This window comes from Amblyomma maculatum, chromosome 2, assembly GCF_055883805.1.
Source record: "Amblyomma maculatum isolate TAMU_Amacu chromosome 2, ASM5588380v1, whole genome shotgun sequence".
NCBI classification, from domain to species: domain Eukaryota; kingdom Metazoa; phylum Arthropoda; class Arachnida; order Ixodida; family Ixodidae; genus Amblyomma; species Amblyomma maculatum.
The window spans coordinates 202,319,728-202,342,662 of NC_139345.1; the positions used below are offsets into that span (position 1 = coordinate 202,319,728).

General features: G+C 47.4%; 1 long non-coding RNA gene and 1 pseudogene across 1 annotated transcript; one reads left to right on the top strand and one right to left on the bottom strand.

The window, feature by feature from the left end:
- Positions 1-2,747: 2,747 nt before the first annotated feature.
- LOC146201081 (uncharacterized) lies at positions 2,748-11,810 on the bottom strand. The gene is made up of 3 exons (XR_014705284.1): positions 11,674-11,810; positions 10,829-10,936; positions 2,748-3,205 (listed from the first exon to the last, which is right to left on the bottom strand). It is a non-coding gene; the product is annotated as an uncharacterized LOC146201081 (long non-coding RNA).
- A 9,009-nt stretch (positions 11,811-20,819) lies between these two features.
- On the top strand, positions 20,820-22,935 carry LOC146201082 (uncharacterized; annotated as a pseudogene).

Consider the following 22,935-nt stretch of genomic DNA (forward strand, 5'->3'; position numbering starts at 1 on the left):
GACTGCTTTTCAATGGGAGCGAATACTAACAAGGCGCCCGCGTGTACTGCGCGGTACGGTAAAAACCCAGCTAGATGGTCGAAATTCTCGGAGCCTTCCACTATATACGGCGTATCTCATAGCCTGATCGAGTTGCTTCGGGACCTCATAAACCAAACCAAGCCATCTTTTGCAGTGCAGTTTAATTCGTCCCCCACGTACCCACCTCGCATACACAGCATATGTAACGCGACTCATTCGAACATTTGACCTCGAGAGCTATTATTCGAACTGAAGTGGAAGCGCGAATTTTCATGTGGCACTTGATCTCAGTGCGTGGTTATGCATATGTTTGTTGTGAACATAAAATATAGAAAAAGAAGTAAATTATTTTTTACTATATATTTTGCGCGGCCGGATTTACAAGCAATGGTATATCCAGCAGCCAAATGGCCGTTTATATCGAACAATTTGTTCAAATTATTCCATGTTGGTCTCTAACAAATCCAGTGCGTAAGACATGCATCAGAGTGAATCGCCGAACTTTCATCCTCTGATGTGCTCTTTATTCGCTTCGCCGGTTACGCGACTGCCATAGGGCTGCGCTGTAAACTAAATTCGATAAAATATTTTATTTATGTGCTCAATTAGTAGAGATGGCTTACCTGCTTATAGTGCAATAATCAGCGAAAATTGATGGCCATTAGCAACCAAACTGGAAAGAGGGTTGAATCCGTGCCGCGGAGGGCGTGGCGTCGCTAGGAGAATTGACGGCGACGATGCGCCGGCCGACAGCTGCCAGTCGATGACCAGACGCATAGCATGCTTGGTTTGTAAAGGTGACCACTGCACAAGTGCTGCCGATACTTTATGTCGCAGTCGACAAGAAAGAAGTGAAAGCGATTAAGTTGACTTACGTTGCACTCTCTCCAGGCGTTTTAATTGAGCAGTAGCCCGTCCATGTTTGGTGTCAGTGCTGTGTTTTCATTTTTAGTATCAACTAAGCAGCTCGATTAGACCACTATTAATTGTGCTTGAGGAAGTATATATGACAAACACTAAGTGACGACTAGATATATCAAATTTTCTTTATTAAATATAGTAGTTGGCAGGGCCCTTACCTGCAGGTATACTTAAAGCCTGATAGCATCTGATTTAAGCACCCTTCCATATATATTTCATGGAAATCAGGTTAAGCCTAGCTGAGTCCACTTAGAAAGGTACCCTCTCGCAAAACATGGCTTGCCAGTGCAAAAGCACGAAGGTGCTGTATAGAAACTAGCAGATGTCGTCCTTGCATGATGGAAACTGGCAGCTTGAAATATGAAATCTATGTGTGCCAGGAGGAATTCTATGTAATATTAAGCATTGCAATACTTTTCTTGAAAGCATGTTTCTTTTTTTTTTTTTGCTCATTAGTTTCATTCACAGTGCACATGGGGTGTCCACTCAGAAACATCTACTCTATTTTCCTTTTTCAAAACCTTGCTTTGCCCCTCACAGAGTACTACCAAAGTTTTCACTTTTTTAGGCTTTAAGAAAATTTCTCACCGCAAAATTGGAAAGTGTGCCAAGCAATTAAGTAAGGCAACAATGCTATGCTTCAGAATACTCAGGCTACTGGAGGCATTAAGCTGAAGGTTTCATCATTAAAATCTTGTCAAACATGAGGATAGTCCGAAACTGAATTGATAAACTACTGATGTTAATACTGCATTTATGGTTCCAAAAATGGCTGGGATCACACGTGTATGCTGATGGTACAGTGTAGCAACTTTTGCTGCTATACGTACCTTAATTATTATTTCTCCATTTTTTGGAACGCTGTCATCTTGACAATGCTATTTTTTTAACTGCCAATTTTACTTACAATTACTGTGCCTAAAGGTGTGGGAAAGGTTATACCAGAAACTGAAATACACATAAATTGAGCAAATGCAACAAATATTTCGGGGGCACTTCAGCACCACTGTTAAGGAAAACATGCCACAGCATTTACGACTCCTGTATCCTCATCCCTGTACATTTAGTTGGCTACTTGTTGACTCACCAATCTTTGTTTGCACTTTTATCACACATACCAATTTGTAAAATTACTAATTACCACATTATGTAAATGAACTCCCAACTCACACATCTGACGGGATTCTGAAAGGCAATGAGTTTTTCTCATGTCAAAGGAGCTGCTTGGGTAGGCAGCTGGACCATACCATGGCCCTCACATCACACAGACCAGTCCATCCGGTCATACTATCTGCCACTCATCCTTGTCGCCCAAATTGCCTTTTTTGGTAAATATGGCCTTTTAATGCAGTCAAATTAAATTAGGCGAGGGCTTGAACTATTGTTACATGTAAAGAATTACTGCACACGCTTATTTTTTATGCCCTTTTAGTATGCTGCTTCACCATCCCAGTAGCATAAGAGGCACAGCAATAGTGTATTAAGCGGGTATCCAAGGTTAGATCTGATCTCATTGCTACAAGCATGTCACCTCGCTACTGAACACAATTCACTTTGAAGGGCCAAGAGTTCAATATTTTAGTAAAGTGATTAGCACTGCCAAATGTTTGAGCATTACATGAGGTGACAGTATGGGTGTAAGCAAGCATTGCAATTAAGAAAGTTGCTGCTCATCTGCAAAATACTGAATTAAACCAATCTTATGCAATTCAACAAACACCGCCCACTTTGCCATTTTATCATCAGTCCCTGCCTGCAGTTTGAAACATCTTCATTGGGCTTACCTCTAAAAATTGTCTACGAAACATATCTGTGAACTTTTCTTACTTCACTGGTTTTGCGGATTATTTCCAGTCTCAAAAGGAATAACAAATACATGTGGTTCTATGACACATACAGTAAATACTTACCTTTCTAGGTAGGTTACAAAAGGGAAGTAATGCAGAAGGTTGGCAGTCTAAACATAAATGAGTGTGTCAACATGGTGTTTTGGCACTGGAGTGTTTATTACTCCAATCATGTGCGTTAATAATGAATGAAAAGGCACATAAGTAGGAATACTTTATTTTGACACAGAAGCTATGGGAAGCTATGGCCAACATGTGTGTGTTGCCATTACGCTCATAAGTGAAATGCAGACTTGAGAGTACACTGTTGAGCCAGTAGCACAGAGAGCAGTCAACTTGGGCCAAGGAATGCCATGCTTTGAAAGGTGGGCAGCTGTTGTGATCTCTCGACTAGTATCAGTCACGTGCAGGATCGACTGTCATGGGGAGAAAAAACAAAAGAATGCAAGCTCAGAACAATAACAAAACACCCAGAGAAACTCAGAGACGTACCAAATTTAAATAAAAAGATAACAGGACTGCAGACTATGCAGCAGCTCATATATTCTAATAGTGGATTTGCATATGGTCACTACACCCTCAAAAAGGAAAGAAGCACGAATGCTGAATTCATGACTCGTCAAAGGAACCAGACAAAAAGAAAAGTGTGCACCCTGTAGCATAGCTCAAGAACGAGAAAAGCCAAAACAGCGAAAAGGTTACCCTAAGTAAGGCCAGTACTAGTGCTCTCTGCATGCATGTGACAATGTATCACTGCAGTGCACATGCACAGCAGAAATGGACACCATGGGTAGTAAAGAACTGATATGAAGTTATCAATACTGGCCACAGACATCAGAACAGACAGCTGATTGTGCTTTGGTATAACGCAAGCGTGCAGGCTTTAGTAGGTTGTGAAGCATATAAATAAACGTTGAGACATCTTGAAAACCATGTGTGCACATTTTCATTTGCTGCTGCATCCAAGAAGTTTCGCTTGCACTGTTCATTAGATGACATGCATTGCTCTCGGATTGTAGCGTTTGTCGACTACACAGCATGATTCCAGAATCGCGACTAATTCAGCTGTGGACTTTTCATTTTCTAAACTTGCGAAATCCTTCCTATGGGCCGTGAAAAAGAATGAGGAACTGTTCCACCCAAATGTCTATAACGCACATGATGGCAGCCACAAGTCATTTTGTGCCAAACAGTAGTTTCCATACAAGTAACAAGAAGTTCTCAAACTATGTGACAGGACCACAGCTATTTACTTTGAGGGTGGCCACAGCAAACAGGCAACAACCACAAGATGGCCAAATCCCTCATCGAACTGCAGCACCACAACGGTTGCTACAATGCCAGCATCATAAAACCTCTGGCTGTCTTTGATATACGGTCTCCATCACAAATACACCAGTTCATGTTGTTAAGGAGGCTGTCCACGAGCATCTTACTTCTCATAGCAGCTAAAAAATATTGCAAACAGAGACCAACACTTGACTAAGTGCAGTAGCAGCACTACCAACATTCAGTGTGTTAATGGAGTATACACACCCTGAAACAGATAAGACAAAAAATCAATAATAGATTATTTAGCTGTTGAAGATAAAAATCAGGTGATGATCTGTACAGAGCAATGTCTTGCATGTCGTTAACAAGCAAAATGCGACCAAGATTAGGTGCATATGCTCCTGTAAGATGAAGTGCTGCACTGGCCTAGCCCAAGCAGTGCGGGTACCTCCAGTCAAAACGCTTTCAAGTGCCATCATCCACGAGATGGTTGCCCAATAGCAATCGGAATTTTCATAATGTTGCGTTCCTTATCTTCAGCCAGCATTTTTCCCTCTTCCCAATGGATGCAACCCTCCCCAAAACTCCAAACTGAAGACATCAATTCAGTCATGCAGAACTGTCAATAATGACCTGAACCACAAACCAACTTGGAGAGGTGGAAGCAGGCTCGAGCACTTTGAAGCTATAAAACGGAAGTTTTGAAGCATTCAAATTGTTTTAGAGCACGTTTCTAAAGTCAAATGATATTGTTACGGACGACATCAAAGAAGAAAAAGCGGGCAGTGGCGCGGACAGGAGCGCTCGCGCTAGGCCCGGCAACATTTTTCATTAAACGCCATCTCACTGTCATCGACCATCTCTCTGTCCTGTGTTCTCCTGTTTTCATCGGCTTGCCGTATCGTAACATTTGGTTGGAGGTGCTGGTACTTCATCATCACCCCCCCCATCCTGGTCCGGAGCATCAGCGCCCTGCGACTTCTTGCGCCGTCGTAGAAAGGTTAGGAGGAAACGCAAAGTAGCCAATAGCGTGCGTATGTAGCCTTCACGCCATGCCAAAACTGCCATTCGTCAAGCGTAGGTACCACCTCCATCAAAGAAAGAGGAAGCCAATATTCTTCTCGAATTAATGTATCTTGAACTGGAGGTGACGGCGGTAGAAGAAAGACAAGAAGCTCAGGTGGCGTGCCCGTCCTGTGGTGTGCGAGCGGTGCCGTTATATCATAGCTCACAACAGCACCGCCGCCAGGGCCGGCACGTGTTCTGGCTGCAATGCTCTTCGCTGATTCTGCATGTAGAAGATGGCGCCGCTGCGGCAGCAAGACTGTATCTGTGGCTGAGGCGTCACGAGTGTTGAACACCAACCTTGAAAAAGATTGCACCTCATCAAGCGTTCGAATGTTGGCCCTTCCCAGTGGTTTGTATAAGGTTTCCAGTTCCTAGCCTCCAGTGGTATACAGTCGTTCCCCCTTTAATATGGACGACCCGAATTATGAACAGTTTTTCTGGGGACGAAACTTTTTCAGTGTAGTTATTCCTCATTAATATGGAAACTCGCTGTCTGGACAATGGACAGGGGAAGAATGTACACGGCCCACTTGGACCCATGTATTTTTGTCTCGGTAATATGGACAGTGCTTGAAAAAAAAGCAGAGGAGTCCGAACGCAAGTTAAATAAGGGCACGCCGCCCGCGAACCTACGCAACAGCCGATACAACCGGATGCCTGAACGAGTCCTGTGGGGTTGGAAAGAATAAAAGCGAGCGTGGGGCGCAAGAGCGGAGAGGAACTTGCACAGCAAACCGAGGGTTGGCGTAAGAAAGACCCTGAAAGGGGAGAACCAGGAGATTTCTGGGTGCAGCGGCAGTGCCGCCGCAGTCGGGAAAACAGCAACATGTGGTTGCAATAAATTCTGCTGGACGTGAACAGAGAGGCCGGTAAAAGCGTAAGAAAGAAATGACAGGAAGAAAGAAAAGTGCATACAGTGGTGGTGGGAACTGAAGTTTTCTTTCCCAAAGCACAGTATGTGTTCCATGAAGCCGTAAACTCTTTTTGGTGAGAGTTAAGACACACTCACAAAGTAGGGCGACAAAAGAAAGGCGATGTACGAGCATGCAACCGAGACCGGGCGTCCCGTCCTGGGCGCGGTTCCCTCTCAGGCTCCTGGTTTTCGTTCCTGTTGCTGCCGAACTGCCACATTTTGCACCTGAGGCGGGTCCGCATGTCGGCTTCGCTATAAGTCAACGATGCGGCCTTGACAAGGTCTGAGCTCTTCGTAGTCGGCTAATCGTCGTTCTAAACTGTACTTCAGCTTGCAGTGTTTGTCTTACACGAACACATAGAAACGGCGCCAAGAAGATGGGATGTTCTATAGCCTCCGCATAGCAGCTTGCCAATTTGACTCTCTCGCTTCCTTACGGAAACAGTACAAGGCAAAAAAGAAAGAATCAGAAGAACGGAAAGGCAGAAAGGTTAACTAAGCAAGAAAGTGCAAAGTATCAGGAGCCTGTAACCCTCAACTGGAGTCTGGATTTTGGCATGGTGGGAATTAAACGCAAAAGAACAGAGCTGAACGTCGGCGCGAAGCAAGCAATCTGTGAACACAAGCAGCAAAAGCCATCTCAGTCAATCTAAGCCGTGAGGGACTAGTATCGACAGCTCGACTGTTTCCTCGCCTCAGAAGAATCTCAAGCAGCTACTTAGCGGCTACTTTGCTCAATGCCGAGCCCATTTTGAAAGTGATGGTGAGTAGAAAATCGGACGCCGATTCATGCTCGAAAGTTAAACCAACACAAAGCCCACCATCACGTGTGTCATTGTACGCGAGTCGCTTCAGTCTCCACTACCAGTTTTCGAAGACAACAATGATAAGGATAATGCACTCAAAATTGCCGGTGTTCTGTCAAATTTTGTGTCAAGTGCACACCGTTATCTACAAAAGAAGTCATTAATTACAATTCTTTTTTTCTCAATAAAATTCTTTTCATTTTATTCATGACTCGTTATTATGGATGACTCGCTTTATGGACAGTTTTGGTCGGAAACCAAAGTGTCCATATTAGCGAGGCACGACTGTATAAAACTGACCATATGTAGAAGTGCCTTATTGCAGACCAGACTGTCTGTGCTCGCTGATAGCTGAAACAGCCTCACCTGGCACTACTCTAATTTATTAGGCGAACTTCACGCTGCACCACACCAGCGTAACCCGCACATGGCATTTTACGCTTTAAAACATGCAAGAGCGGTGTTTGACTGCTGCTCCTTAGTAACCGAGGGGAGTAATTTCATATATTCATTCGTATCGTTCAATGTGGCCGGCGCACGCCTAATTGTTTACGACTCTGACTCGATTTAAAAATTGCTCATTCAAGATTTATCTTATTCCATCATCAAGGAGATTTCTAAACTCTATCAAGCCTTTGCGGCTATTTCAGTTATGAGACGTTCCAATCAACAGATTAAAATGAAAACCATACCCACATTTGGTTTTGAATTTTTTCACGTGGAGAAAAAAAAAAAAAGTGTACATGACGCCAAAAAAAAACAACAAAAGGGCTATGTCTCTGGAGCAATGGTCCCAAATCGGCTCAAAGTGTGAGGACGCCGTAGCAGAGGCTTCCGGATCACTTCGGCCACCTGGGATTCTTCAGTGAAACTGCCATCGTTAAGTATATGCCTGCAATGCTTTCAGCTTCGACCAAAATGCTGTTTCCCAATTAGGATCAGACTAGGGTATCCCAGCTCAGTACTCGAGAGCTTTAATGACCAAGCCACCGCGGTGCCGTAATAAGTAAATAAATAAGCCAAGAAGACTAAACTTCTTTCTCGGAGCGTACCATGGTTATTTTATCCATTTCGCTGCAGCTACGCTGCGAATGTGTATTTTACTCTGACAAAGTGACTATAAAGGACATCGGCCCTATGTGTACAAGCCCGAATCCGGCTCAGACCCGTACCTTTAAGCCCACTCAGAGTCCAGCAAAAATGTTCATGTGTCGGCCCAGACGGGCCGTGGGTTGGGCCACACCCAGCTTTTGGGCCTGTCCATGCCCACACAGTGTCGTGTGAAGCGCGTGCTACCTTCACTTGACGCTTCTACAGAAGGTTTGACGATCTTCTATTTTTTTCGGTTCCTGGGGCTGCCTTTCAGTGGGTCGCTTTCTACTTTTCGATGCCTGAAAGGTAGGCAAGGCAGGCAGAGAATATCGTGGGGACCGCTTCCTTTGCTACCAACGCGCAACGCTTTGCAGCACATGCCCATTTAACTCTGTCGTCCATGTTTTGGACACAAACCTGGGCTCCAAGCGCCCCTCACAAACAGTGGCTGTATAGCTCGGTCCTTTCTTGGTATGCCGGCCACCATAGCTGAAGTCGTTTGACATCTTTTCGCACCGAAGAAAGCTGACATTTTTCATTGCAGAATACGTAGCCTGTATTGCAGTGGTGAACAATGCACTTTTTTTTCCACATTACATTACATTACAACTTAAAATATACCGTGATCGAAGAAAGGCGTGGAGCGGGGGCGTCAGCGAGAAAAACAAAATGTGCACCGATGCAAGTTGAGAACTGACTGGCAATCCTTGCGGCACCCAGCGAACCCGCGGCCACCAACAGTCAACGCAGTCTCTCGGCAGCCTACGGAAATCAGAGCATCGGTATTGCCACTTACTGTTCGGTGCGGAGCGACCCGTTCACACACTTCTAACACCATGATGCGGAGGTTGTGGGTCTGGGCCGACCAGTGGCATATAGTCGCTTTTTGCTAAACAATTACCTTTCAGACAAACTAATTATGAATTATCCATTGATCCCCACGCCATTATGGGCATAGAGCAGGGGGTCTCAAACTCATATTGCTACGTGGGCTGCATTGAGAAAGCTTTTTCTCTCATGACCCAGGAGCCAGAAAGTAATAAAACAACAGGAAACAAAGTACAGTAAATAACAATAAAATGAACAAAAATAAGCAAAATTTCGTTTTGTCAGACCAAGCGCTCCTATTATTGCAAAAGAAAAGCAATGTGTGCTGTTTCCACTTCAATGCCGGACAAAAGCAGCTTCAGGATCGCTCAGAGAGAGGTACTGAAATGGTACACCTGTTAATAAATATCACACTTATAATCTTCAACAAGAAAAACAAAAAAAAAAAAACAAACAAAAAGAACACTTAGAAATAAAAGAGAAGGCAGGATGTCTGGCTCCTTGCTTTTGAAGGCATAGTGATGTCAAATGAAAGTTCACGCAGATTAAGTGGTCAACGCCTTTTCAAAAATGAATGCGTACTAACTGGTACAAAATCTGAGTTTATTTTAGTTGGAAATTAGGGCTGGTGGCAATGCTTTCAAAACGTCAGCTGAAAATTTTGAGCTGGCGGACTGCAGCACGCAGCTCCGCTGGCTGTGCGCCAAGGCCCCTGGCATAAAAGGATAATCTCTGATGATCTCTGATGAGCGAAAAAGAAAGTGTTCGACATTGGGCTGCATTCCCCATTCTCAGCAAGGGAAACTAGAATGCTTCTTTGCTCGTCAAGTGAAGAGGATATACATTAGGCAGGCATTGCCTCTGCTACGAAATGGACACCACCGTAGGCAGTGTACACCTGGACAATGTTTTAACAGTACCACGCGACCGTCGACTGCCCTGCACTGCTGCGCCGGAAGATGCAGGAGATGACAAAGCAATAGAGTGCGAGGGCGTGCTCACAATTCTTGCTGCTGCAGTGAACCTCGTTTGCTACGCTGCTTTGATCAATGTGAAGCAACCCTGCCACAATTGGCTGGCAGGCATGCCGGTGCCCGGAGAAGCTGTCATTGTTTGTTTTTAGCCGCAATAGTATCTGCATATCATGCGAATATCTCCAAAGTACACACATTTCCGATAAAAAATCCAACATGCCCCATAACTCTTGCCATCGATACTTTTGAAAAATTGTTGTATCGGTACTTTCATTGCATTAAAAAAAAAAAAAAAAAAAAAAAAAAAAAAAACCTTGAGACAACCAGGGACAAGTGTAATATTTGGAACGTTACAAGTTTGCACAGATTGAAACCACAAGCACATAGCAGAGCGCTCCCAGAACTCCGATATGAAACTTGATTCAAGGGGTTGCTGCCAATGGAGCAGAACAGCTAAGCAGACAACACTCGCTGAAGCAGCATGATTACATCTCCCTGCTTGTTCCCTCTCCTGATTTCCACTTTGCTTCTGCTCGGACAGTCGACGCTCAAGCGATACTGTTAAAGAATTGGCAGGGTGTATATTCTGTGCTGCTTGTCTTGCAAGCCATTGATGCCAATCTTGCAGACCTCATTTTATCTTTCACAGTGGTTTCCAAAGCTATAAAGTTATTGCAGCAACTTTGTTACACGCACAAAAAAGCGACACAACCAATCTGTGCAGGAATATCATTCGTTAAAGAAGGCAGCTTTGCCAGCTTTTCACAGCAAATTGAGAAGACAATAAAGCGTGGTTTGATCTTCCATCTCGTGCAAACATTTGTTTGTTTTTGGAGCTAGTCTGGTTTTCTTAGTCTGAATCAACTGTTACATTGCACACTGTTTGCAACGCATTGATTGCAACTGAGAAAAAAAGGCTGCAAACTACAAGCTGGACACTGCAGCTGCAGGAATGCTTGCTTGCTTGATTCATTCATGCACTCTATGCAAACTGGTGACCTGTGCCATGTTCCCCATGTAAAAGTTAAAACAAATGACCAGTCCCGGTGGCACAACAATTGTTTTGAAATTAAGTACAGGGCTCACGTTGTGGCGTTGGAGCATAGGCTGCCTCCGCCTTTCATAGTCCCATTTGTTCAGCCTCAGCAACCAGCAAGCCCATGCTAGACTCCAAAACACATATCAGGATGATCCCTGCGTACCAAATATTAGACGTCAGCTTATAAGCGATGTTTACACACACAAAAGAAATTAAGACAAGTACATGTTGATGCATTTTAAACACAAGGCGAAATCGCTTACCTCACCGCAATTGGAAAGTGGCCCTGCATACACTTGACAGTGCGCAGTCATAAAATGAGGTATTAAATCATTATTCTACACCGCGTCACAGCAATGAGGGTCACACAAAGGGTCACGTCGCACAAATGGTTAGTACGTCGTGGTGCACCGAAACAAAAGCTTCCCACACAGGCCTGTGTGATCCTCACCTTTCCTGCTTCTACGCGTTGTTTTGTCATGTCCTAGTATCTCCTTAAGTCCCTCCATCAGCTCAAAGACGTTACAATCATTAATTATTCATCCAGACCGCTGAGGAAAGCTTACCCAAGTTTCCCGCCGTTTTCAGGCGCACGCAAGACTGGTAGTCAGGCGTGTTTTACATGACTGAGACTTTCGTGCGGTTGGCCTAATAAACGGTATTTAACCGTATGTTCCTTGGTGTCGAACTACGTTGAGCTTTCGATTGAAACTTTCTATAATACACCTTTGGGCCGTTCGGGCCCACTGCCGGCCAAGCAGGCTCAATGGTCGTCAACAGAACATTCGGACGCAGGGAAGTTGAAAACTAAATGTAGAGTTCCAGACAGCGGGCAATGACTCAATACATGCATACTGAAATATCTAAAAAATAGAAAAGATTGCTTACGTACCGTACCACACGAGAGCACCCAGCTCTCACGGCTCCCACCATGGACGACGACGACCAGCCATTTTGCTACTAAAAGCAACACAAAACCCACAAAACAATAGCCGGATGTGACGTTTTTTTTAAACCGGATAAGACGTCATGGGTTGCAGCAAGCATTTTGCTCCTGCAACCCGGTTGTAGGAAGCATTTCGCTGCTGCAACCGGGTCGCAGCAGACGGCGCCTCCAATACGCGAACCTGTAGACGTCTACGTAGACGTCTACGAAGCAGTCTTGCTAGACGTCTAAGAATTGGAACGCATGACGTAGTTGGTTAACTGGGCCGGTAGAAGAGAAAAACGCGGCAAAAGCGTTGCCCTTTCAGCTCAGCGACAGTGCAGCGTGCTGGCCGCCTTCTGTTGCGTAGAAGCAAATCGTCGTTTGATTGCGCTGCTACTTGTGCCCGCCCATTCGCGATGCCGCATTACTGTGTGGTGGACTTCTGCCAAAGCGCCGAAGGAGGCCGAGCAGGCAATACCAGCGGTGTAGCGCTTCACCGGTTCCCCAGTGACGTTCATCAGCGATAGGCATAAACTGACTTCGTACGCCATGCTGGCCGGACTGACTGGCTGTCGGGGAAATATGTGTTCGCTTCACTTTGCGGACGACTGCTACATTCGGAGCCCGGCATGCCAGTCCAAGTTAGGCTTGAAGTCGCGTATGCTGCTGAAGCCCGGTGCAACTATACACCCTGCAGTGCATGTCGCCGCTCTTGATGCACGCTGCTCAATAGGACCCAAACGTCTGAAGGTTGAAGTTTGTACTTTTTTTTTTTTTAGTCTGCATGTGGCTGTGCTCCGACGAAGCATCGCGCCTCAAGCGTTTGTTTTTTATTACATTCTACAGGTATACTGCAGGCATGTGCCGATGTGCATACGTCTCTTGCTTCTTCCGCCCATAGCGTCGAGCCGAAGTTGTTCGAGTCGGAGTTGGCTGAACCGAGGTCTACGACACAGGCTCGCCAGCGGGTCAAACCTGTAATGGTTTTGTGGGCCCACATTCGCGGCAAATTGTTCCTCCCATACCTCATATGTCGACGTCGCTTGATGACGGTGAGGATGGCCATGAAGGTAACGATGATGAAGGCTGTTGAGTGCTGTTTGACCCCGCTGTTTGCCGGACCCGGAAACCTGAGCGTTCCCGGCAAGCCGTAACATCGATTCCGCTGCCTCGATGCGATGGCTTGGCGCCAGCGGCCGGCACTTGTTGCTGCAGCGAAAACATCATTCTTCATGGCTGGGTTCTCCAACAGCCATGAAGGAAGTTTTTTTCCTTTCTGCATGCCAACAGCGCATCCACAACGCCATCCGAGACGGGTATACAAAAAAAAAAAAAAAAAAAGGTTGGAACGATGTGTGCCGTCGCGGCAGAACACATCCCCCTCTCCCTTCGTCTGGGACCTACGAAACTCGGATACGTGCCCGAACTGCGATTGTCTCCCCACGTGAAATGCTTGAGGCTCATGACGGCTGCGCGTGTGTTCGTGTGAGAACAACAAATTCTAAAGAAGAGCTCCCAGCAACGGTCCTGGACCTATCCGCCTCTTCGACTGTGCGTAGCCAGCGCCGAAGTGAGAGCACCGCTGATTGGTGGAAAAGGGCGTGATCTGAAGGACTGAACTGTATATAAGAGCACCCAACCGCATTGTTCCTCTCTTTCTCCTTTGTGGTATCTGTCGTTTCCATGTGACGTCTACTTCTGTGCTTCTCTTTGAGTTAATAATACAGTCTCACTGTTCCTGAGCACATATGTCTCTTCTTCGCTACTGCCCAAGCAACCACCGACATCCATCGGACGGCCAATGGCCATCCGTTTCGGATGTTCCGGTTGGCCGATGGACGTCCGCGAACAGCCAGTGGACGTCCGTCGGCCGTCCGATGGGCGTCCAAATGGACATGTTTGTCTGACCAATGGACGTCCATTTCGGACGTCCGTTCCCGGATCTTTCTCGCATATTCGCATATATGCTGCATGCATGCTTTTTTCGCTCCCACGAGGCAATAAAATAGAAAAGCAGCTTAAAGTACAACAGGCATATTTTATTGTAAAATATCTAATTCATCAATATGACGTAAAACTTGAAGCGCACATCCATCTTCCGTGATGAAGTGGAAGCAACCAGCTTTCTGCAAAAAGAGAAAAAAAAAACAGGTTAGTAAATCGCCTGTAGCTCATGCACAGCATAATCCTTGACTTGAGGTTTTCTGGAGGCCAATAACAAGAAAATTGGGTATTTCTCATATTGTACCTGCCCTACAACACTTGTTACAAGCAGTCTCAAATACCGAAGTTCTGCCCCCCTTTCCCTTAGTTCACGCCAGTTATATCGCACCCGCTATCTTTCGAATATCACATAGATTCATCTGCAATGCTTCAAGGATAAAGCTAAATAAGCTAAACAGTTCAGAAGGCAGTATCATACAGGCCATACCTAAATTAAAATAAGCTGATAACGCGCTTCAATAATTTCAAGCACAGAAAAGGCCACTGGCTATCAAATGATTTTTTTTTTTTTTTTTTTGTAGTGGTGCACAACTTTCAAGCTCGCGAGCTTGGGCGATTATCGCTTATCGCATTGCACAGGAGCAGTTATGCATTTTATCACTGTAATGCACTGCAGCGCAGACTGTGCCCTCGCAACCTGCAACTTGCATTGAAAAATGCAGAGCATGCCACTTGCGAAGGCAAGCATATTAAAAAAAAAAATCTTTGAAGACCGACTGTTTACCCAGCGCCTTGGTTGACGAAAACAAGCAGGTTGGTTATAAGCTTCGCAAGATTGTAAGAGTGGAACGCGATAGCACCTCCAGCAATTTCCTAGTTTACGTAGAGGAGAGGGAGAGCCAACTCAATCATACACGGACGCCACCGCGCCGATTACTCCTGGTTTTCGGTGTAACTAGCTCCTTAATGCTATCGCGTTGAAATGTGTCAGTAGGTTCACTGCGCTGTTACATATTCATACAATTTTCGCTGCGCAGATTTTCACAAAGCTCGATCGCAGTACTCACTTTCAAACGCGGTCGCTTTCGCCGGAGTCATGTGTTGTCGTCGTGAACCACTGTTGCTCCAAGGGGGTAATCCTTTCACACTAGGAACTGGCACAACTGTGCAATCGTTGTCCTTGCAGCGCACACAGATGGGTGAAGGCATTAGAGCATAGTTGCGTGCACCCGCACAGAACTAAAAAAAAAAATGCTGCCGCGAGCCGTGGCGGCAGGACGACAGCCGGCAATGGCGGCACAGAAACACGTGGTACGAAACTACGGCAGAAACATTCATGCGCAGAAATGAATTGGCCGTAATAAGTTAACACTATATTTTTACTGAATATTGTTAGTTTCTTTAAATAGGTACCCTTTCTTGTGAGGATATTCAAGCGAAACCTACCATCCCCCCCCCTCCCACACACACACACACACACACACACACACACACACACACACACACACACACACACACACACACACACACACACACACACTGCAATGGAATACGCAACTTTCAACCAAACAGTACGGCCGCCGGCCGGCGGGGACTGGCGGGGATTTCAAACAGCAAAAAAACTATTTTTGTAAAGACCCACAGTGCTAGGTTGGTTGGTTCGTTCATAGGAAGGGAAAGGCACAGTATCTGTCACGCTTGCTCTGTGGACACCTGAACCGCGCCGTAAGGGAAGGGATGAAGGTGGGAGTGAAAGTGGATAGAGAGAAAGGGGGACCGTAGTGGAGGGCTACGGAGTAATTTCGACCACCTGGGGATCTTTAACGTGCGCTGACATCGCACAGCACACGGACGCCACTTCGTTTCGCCTCCATCGAAACGCAGCCGCCACAGTGCTAGGTAATCCGGCGTTTTTGTTCGCCAAGACGTGGTCGTGGACCATCGTGGATGGCGAAGCCGCGCAGGTGGTACATGTAGTACATACGTTAAGGCTCAACTAGAGTAACAATTGAAGATCACGACCGCCGCCACCAACGGATACAACGAATTGCGGCATGAAAGCTGAGAAATTAATGACATCGCCCCATACTGTATGTGCCAGAGTTTTTTAGGCCAACCAGCTAATCATTTGGTATATAATACAATTCGCTATCTCAGGGGCCGAATGGAAGTTGCAAACCTAATTGGATTTTCTATTGGAATTTTGAGTACCATTTGGAAAATCCGAATGGAATTTTACACGCAATTGGAACTATTTGGAATGCCCAATTGGTATTTGCAGAACCATTTGGTTAATCCAACTGGACTAATCCATTGGAGAGGTGGTGTCCAATATTGGGTCCAGATAACCATTTGCAGGTCCCAATTGGCCCCAATGTTTTTCTTTTTTTTGACCAGGCAGGACACATCTCGAGCATTGAAGACAAGTGTGAATGTTGAAACAAAATTTTGTCAGCGAGGAAATATATGTCCTGGAAATATACTCGTCCGTACGTACATCGGACGTACACCTCGTCTCTCATGCGGATATACAAAAACGGACGTAGTCTGTACCTCCGACGGATGTACGAATACGGATGTCCGAAACCGGAGGTTGTACGTATGTCCGACGGACGTACAATTTCGGAAAAGGACGTTCGGCTCTAGCTCGGACGTACAACGGACGTCGGTGGTTGCTTGGGTGCGGGTCAGTCCCCCAGAGGACCCGAATCACAGCCAATACAGCAGGACCCTCGACATCCAACAGCTGGTTGGCAGCAGCTGGGATGGACCGGACGACGTCGTACTGCTTCTGCGGGTGAGCGTTTGGTCGGTTTGGTCTTCGTTAGGGATTCGCCAGGCTTCAGATTTTGAGTGAATAATCTTGAACCACTGGGAATTAAGCGTTTGTCAGTTGAGACAGGTGTTACGTTTCTCCACCGACAAGTGGGACAGCTGACGCGGCCACCGCACAGCAACAGGCAGAACCGCGAGCGGATCGGCCATTTCGACGCCGTTCATCGGCCGCGCAACGCTTCCTCCCGCGAGCAAGTCTCGACGTGATCCTGCTACACGCCAAATGTGTGTGCGTGCGTGCGTGTGCAAACGCCGGCCAAGCCCGGAGCTCGGGGGAGAGTGCGCCGCCCTCGCCCGTCTGCAGGAGGTGGAGCAGATGCGGTCGGACCACCTGCGGTTGTCATCCCATCTTGCCCAGACTTGTCGGGCTCTCCATTTCCTGTGAGGGTTTTCCCTTTCCCTGTGAACTGGAAAACCTATAAAAAGCAGCGGCCGACTCCGCTGAGACAGAGACTACTTTGACGCGCCGTGGAGACGACGCTAGACACCAGCTGTGTGAACGTGTCTGTATTCCCTCCGGGTCAGCTTCTCTGCCCGTTGCTTCATGATGTTTTAGTAAAGGTTGTTTCGTTAGAAGACGCCTCGTCTTTTCTGGGACCGTTGATGTCGTCCGCCGTCCACGGAGCCACCAGGCCAACGCAACAGAGGGGCGCGCAAGTCTAATGTAATAACTGGTGGCAGCGGTACGCTACCCAGGTGCACGCGACCCAAATCTAACAACTGGTAGGCAGCAGTGGGACGACCAAGCCGTAACCGTGGTCGGAGGGACGAGCCAGGCGATATCGTCGTCCAACAACTGGTGAACAGCGGAGGGACGAGGATGACCAAGCAGTGACCGTGGTCGGTGAAACGAGCCAGGCCTGACCGAGGTGCAACATCTAGTGGGAAGAGCGGTGATGTCACAGGTGTGACCCGTGAAACAAGCAGCTCAGCGGAAAGTCGGGAGCAGTGCAACGAGCCCTGTGTGATGACTGGTTGCCTGAAGCGGAACGACTGCGTTGGATTCCTGGCTGCGAGGTTTGGTGAGTGCGGGACTTTCTTCTACTGAGTTTTGCCAGGCTTTTGTTAAGTAGAGAACAGAGCTGGTAATTGTGCTGTCGTTGCTGCTGGGTTAACTGCAGCAAGACAATAGTGGGCAGTATAGAAGGCAGCACTCGGAACAGCCATAGATTTGGATTGGAAGTCGTTGCGCAAACCGAAATTGCTGGAGCTTGCGAAGGAGTTGGGTCTGAATTTGTCAGGCAAACTCAAAAAACCAGAAGTGTTAAAGGCTATTCTTGCGTTGGAAGCTGAAGATGACGAGCTTTCGGAATGCCTTGAGATCATTGACGAACGTCACGAGGAAGAGGAACGTGAACGTAGGGAACGTCGCGAGGAGAGAGAAAAGCAGTCTGCCCGCGTAATGAAACTGATACAGCTGGAGGTGTCAGCACGTGGAATGAGCGCGGAAAAGCTTTGCAATGCCATTAAAAATTCCATGCGGTGTAACGGTTCAATACCGCGAGATGGTCTACCACCGTTCCTCATCGCCGAGGATATGACAGAGTATTTGGCACACTTTGAGAATGTCTGCAGAAGTAAACTTTCCGAGCGAGATAGTTGGGCGTAGACGTTGGTAGCTCTTCTCTCCGCTGAAGCGTCGGAAGAAATCAAGCGTTTGGTTGGCGACCGCTTGAAAAATTACGATGAACTAAAAGAGTCATTGCTGATACGATATCAGATAACGCATCAGGATCTTCGGAAAAGATATGAGAGCGAGAAACATTGTGACAAGTCGTACTATGATTTGGCGTATCAGTTGAAAGCCGCTGTAAGTGAATGGCTAGACAGTGCGGAAGTTCCGGAGCAAATCGAACTTGCACCGGAGTGTGAGAAACAGCAATTGGGGAAACGGCCGAGCAACGTGGCCGCAGTATAGCGAGCCGACCGAGCCTCGAACAGAAAAGTATCCTGTTACCTTGGTCGAGCCACCAGCTGAGACTGTTAGCACAGGCTTAATCGGCGAGAAATCCGAAGTGATGTCGTTAAGCGAGGTGAACTGCATGCCGACCCAATTGTAGTTGTAGGAGATACAGTTCCATCAAATGAGAGTGGGGAACTGCAATAACTGAACCGCCTCTCGAGTCGAAAGCAGAAGCTTGTGTAGAGCGTGGCGGAGATGGAAACGAGCTAGGAGATAGGAGAAACTTTCGGTTTCCGAAATCAGCTGTGTCGTAGAGCAGGGCACGCAGAAAAACGAAGTGCCGATCAGGGAAACTGCGCAGCCCGCGAGTTGTGATCAGCTAGGGCAGACCGACGAGGAGTGCGCGTACGCTGTAAAGAGCGAGACTTTCGAAGGCGACAGCGAGCGACCAGAGCAGAGTCAGAATCGTTCGTGCCCCAATACCACGCTAGGTTGTATTCACGAAAGCAACCCCAGTGCGAACGCGGACGTAGCACCTATGGCCCTCACGCAATCCGAAGCGCCCCAGCTGTCGAAGGAGCTTGATTGTGCGCCGGTTAGCTCTGAGCGAGGCGACGCACTTAGTGGCGAGCCGCCAGATCAAATTCCTAGCAAGGGTACTGACAGGAGCGGTTGTCGTTCGTACTTGACTGAAAGTGAGTCATGCGCTGCTGGCCGCAATGCAGACGCGGCGCCGCACTTTGACCACTTTGACGACACCGGTGCCCTACTAGCTCCAGTTACCGCTAGCTTGCCAGAGCTCGCGCCGAAAGAAAGCAGAAAGCCGGTATTCCAGAGCTGCCGACGAAAAACGCGGAAAGGCAGGCGCGAGAAAGATTGCTGCCATCGTAAGGAGAGGAAACGCAAACGATTGCGAAAAGAAAGCAAAACGCCTGTGTTCCAGTGCTACCGTAGAAAAAAACCGATGGCTTAAGTCGAAGCCCATAACGTGAGAAGCCTCAGTTTTCACTTCTTGGTGTTTTTCTTTCTGACATAGGGTTTTGGACATTTGTATTGATTATCTTTGTTTGAAAGTGGTGTTTTTGAAAGCGCAATTTTCAAATTTGTGGACGCGTTCCAAGTGCTGCTGAGCTACCCTTTAATATAGATGGGAGCATAAGAGGGAAATAGTCTGGCATAACTTAGTGAAGATTGTGCCGTGCTCGCTGGCTGAACGGTTGAGTTTTTAGCGTGGTTGTGACGTTGTGGGTTGTCAGAAATCTCTTCTGAAGACAAGTTGCAGAGTGCCTTGGAAACCCGGACTTGCCAAGGACTTCTTCAGGCTAACTGGCTCAAGAGAAACAGAGTCGGACGACCCCGGCTAGCAGCAACATCCCGATCCCTCCGGACAGCGGATGCAGTCCCCTGCCCTTCGGGATCTCCCTTCCCCGGCGGGGCAGTCTGTTAAGTTTCTCCACCGACAAGTGGGACAGCTGACGCGGCCACCGCATAGCAACAGGCAGAACCACGAGCGGATCGGCCATTTCGACGCCGTTCATCGGCCGCGCAATGCTTCCTCCCGCGGGCAAGTCTCGACGTGATCCTGCCACGCGCCAAATGTGTGTGCGTGCGTGTGTGTGCAAACGCCGGCCAAGCCCGGAGCTCAGGGGAGAATGCGCCGCTCTCGCCCGTCTGCAGGAGGTGGAGGAGATGCGGTCGGACCACCTGCGATTGAGTCATCCCATCTTGCCCAGACTTGTCGGGCTCTTCATTTCCTGTGAGGATTTTCCCTTTCCCTGTGAACTGGAAAACCTATAAAAAGCAGCGGCCGACTCCGCTGAGACAGAGACTACTTTGACGCGCCGTGGAGACGACGCTAGACACCAGCTGTGTGAACGTGTCTGCGCTTGTTTCTAGTGTTGGTTCAGCTTCTGCCTCTCTGTCTTCCTCATGTTCGGTCATCTGGCTCAGCTGACGGACGAGTAAGCGGGTTTTGGACCTTTTCAGAGCTTGTACTGATGCGCTTCCAAGTTTCTGACCTCTCGCGCGCAGCAATAGATCCGACCGATTCGAGAAACGGTAGGAGTATTGAAGTGGGAGAGCATTTGAAACAGCGGCCTCAGTTATGAGCTCTCCAAATAGCCCGGAGCTTCCGGGTCGGCTTCTCTGCCCGTTCCTTCATGATGTTTTAGTAAAGGTTGTTTCGTTAAAAGACGCCTCGTCTTTTCTGGGACCGTTGATGTCGTCCGCCGTCCATGGAGCCGCCAGGCCAACGCAACCGAGGGGCGCGCAAGCCCAAATGTAATACAGGATAACCAACGACTTCACTTCAGAGCAGAACCAAAGCAGAAAACACACGAGAGTGGACCTAATGAAGTTTTCGAGGGCGGTCTTGCTATTGTGCCACGAGTTGGGACTAGAGGGGCAGAGCAAAAATTCTAAGATAGACATGTCTAAGAACATCCCTAAACACGTAGAGAATAATGACCAGCTCGTAGATGCTTGGAAAACCGTTCAGGAATCAAAGGAGAAAGCTGAACGGGAGCAGAAACGGCTTAAGGAGAAAGCCAAACGAGAGTGGGAAAAAGAAAAGGAACGTGAAAAATGACAATCTGAGAAACAGGAAAGAGAGCTAAAGCGTTTGCAGCTTGAAACAGAAAGGCAGGAAGCCGCTAGAGCGAGAGCAGTGACTCCTTCCTGAAAGAGCAAACGATGGAGAATCTTATATCGCATGGACAAATACATATGCAACCATTTAAAATTGGGCGGAACATAGGATTGTTCCTGGGAAATTTTGAGAGAGCCTGTGAACATGAGAACTTTGCCCGTGATACCTAGCCACAACGGCTTCTGACCGTCTTGCCCTGTGAAGTAGCGGAAATTATCGCAAGGCTTAATGCAAACGATGCAGCAGATTACGAGAAAATCAAAGCCAGCCTTCTGAAAAGATACAGGCTTTCTGCCGAGGCCTTCCGCCAACGGTTTAGAAATACGATTAAGAGCGACAGCGAGGGCTATCCGGAGTTTTCGTATGCATTTAAGGCCAACCTGGTGTAGTGGCTTAAGGGAGCGCAAGCTTATGAAAGCAGAGACAAAATCTTCGAATGCATTTACCTCGAACAATTTTACCGAAGCATCCCCCATGCAGTGAAACTGTGGATTCAAGACAGGGCAAATGTCGACACAGTTGAAAGAGCCGCCGAACTCTCGGAAGAGTACGCGACGCGAAGAAAGCTGAGTAACGAGGGTGTAGTATTACCAGCGAGAAACGCGGTGTAAGGCCTGTTACAGCTAGCCGAAAGGTTCCGCAGGTGAAAAGTTCGGAGCTGGTCGAGGCATCCAGAAAAGCGCCAGAAAAGCGCGAGGAGCCGTCGAAGAGAGAGGGCATTGAGAAAGCCGCAAAAAGAGAGTTTGAGGATAGCAAACCACTTCGCTGCTGTAACTGCAATGCTGTCGGGCACTTTGCAGCTAAATGTACGAAGCCGCGAGTGGTGTTCTCATGCGTTGATGATAACGACGAGAACCTAGAGCTCCTTCGACCGTATTTGCACGAACTGCAGATAAATGGGAAACCCTGCAGAGTACTTCGGGATAGCGCTGCGACGATGGACGTAGTCCACCCATCTTATGTCACAGCAGATGACTTCAATGGTGAAGTGACCTGGATCAAACAGGTAGTGGGAGAACACAGTGTCTGCCTACCAATGGCTAGAGTGAAGATTTGTGGGCTACTTAGAGAGCTCATAACTGAGGCCGCTGTTTCAAAAGCTCTCCCACTTCAATACTCCTACCGTTTCTCGAATCGGTCGGATCTATTGCTGCGCGCGAGAGGTCAGAAACTTGGAAGCGGATCAGTACAAGCTCTGACAAGGTCCAAAACCCGCTTACTCGTCCGTCAGCTGAGCCAGATGACCGAACATGAGGAAGACAGAGAGGCAGAAGCTGAACCAACACTAGAAACAAGCGCAGAGAAAGAAGAAATAACGGGATCTCAGAGTAAGATGGACACACGAGCTGAGGAAAGTACGGAGACTGCGATCACACCGCAATCAGACGAGAAAGAAAAAGCGCTGAGGGATCTTTGTTAGCCCCAGCTTCACAGAACTTTGACCGTCTGTTGCAAGTGAATAGAGAAACTCCAAATAACGGAGCAAAGGCAGGACCTATACCTTAGCAAAGTTACATATGTCACAGCCAAAGAGGGCATCGCTATACGCAATGTAACCTTGCACGAGAAAGGAGGATTATTGTACCGATACTACTTGGACAGAAAGGGCAAAACACTTGATCAGTTGGTAGTACCTGAAAAGTACAGGGCTGACATTCTGAGTTTGTGTCATGGGAATGGCTGGTCAGGGCAACTAGGCATTAACAAAACGAAGGAGAGGCTGGTAATGGAGTACTATTGGCCAGGATGTTTCAAAGACGTAGAACGTTATGTGAAATCTTGTGATGTGTGCCAGCGACTGGGCAAGCCGGGGGAGACTTGGAAAGCACCTTTGAAAATCGTGCCTTTGATCTCTGAGCCTTTCCGACGACTTGTAATAGATGCTGTGGGCCCTTAA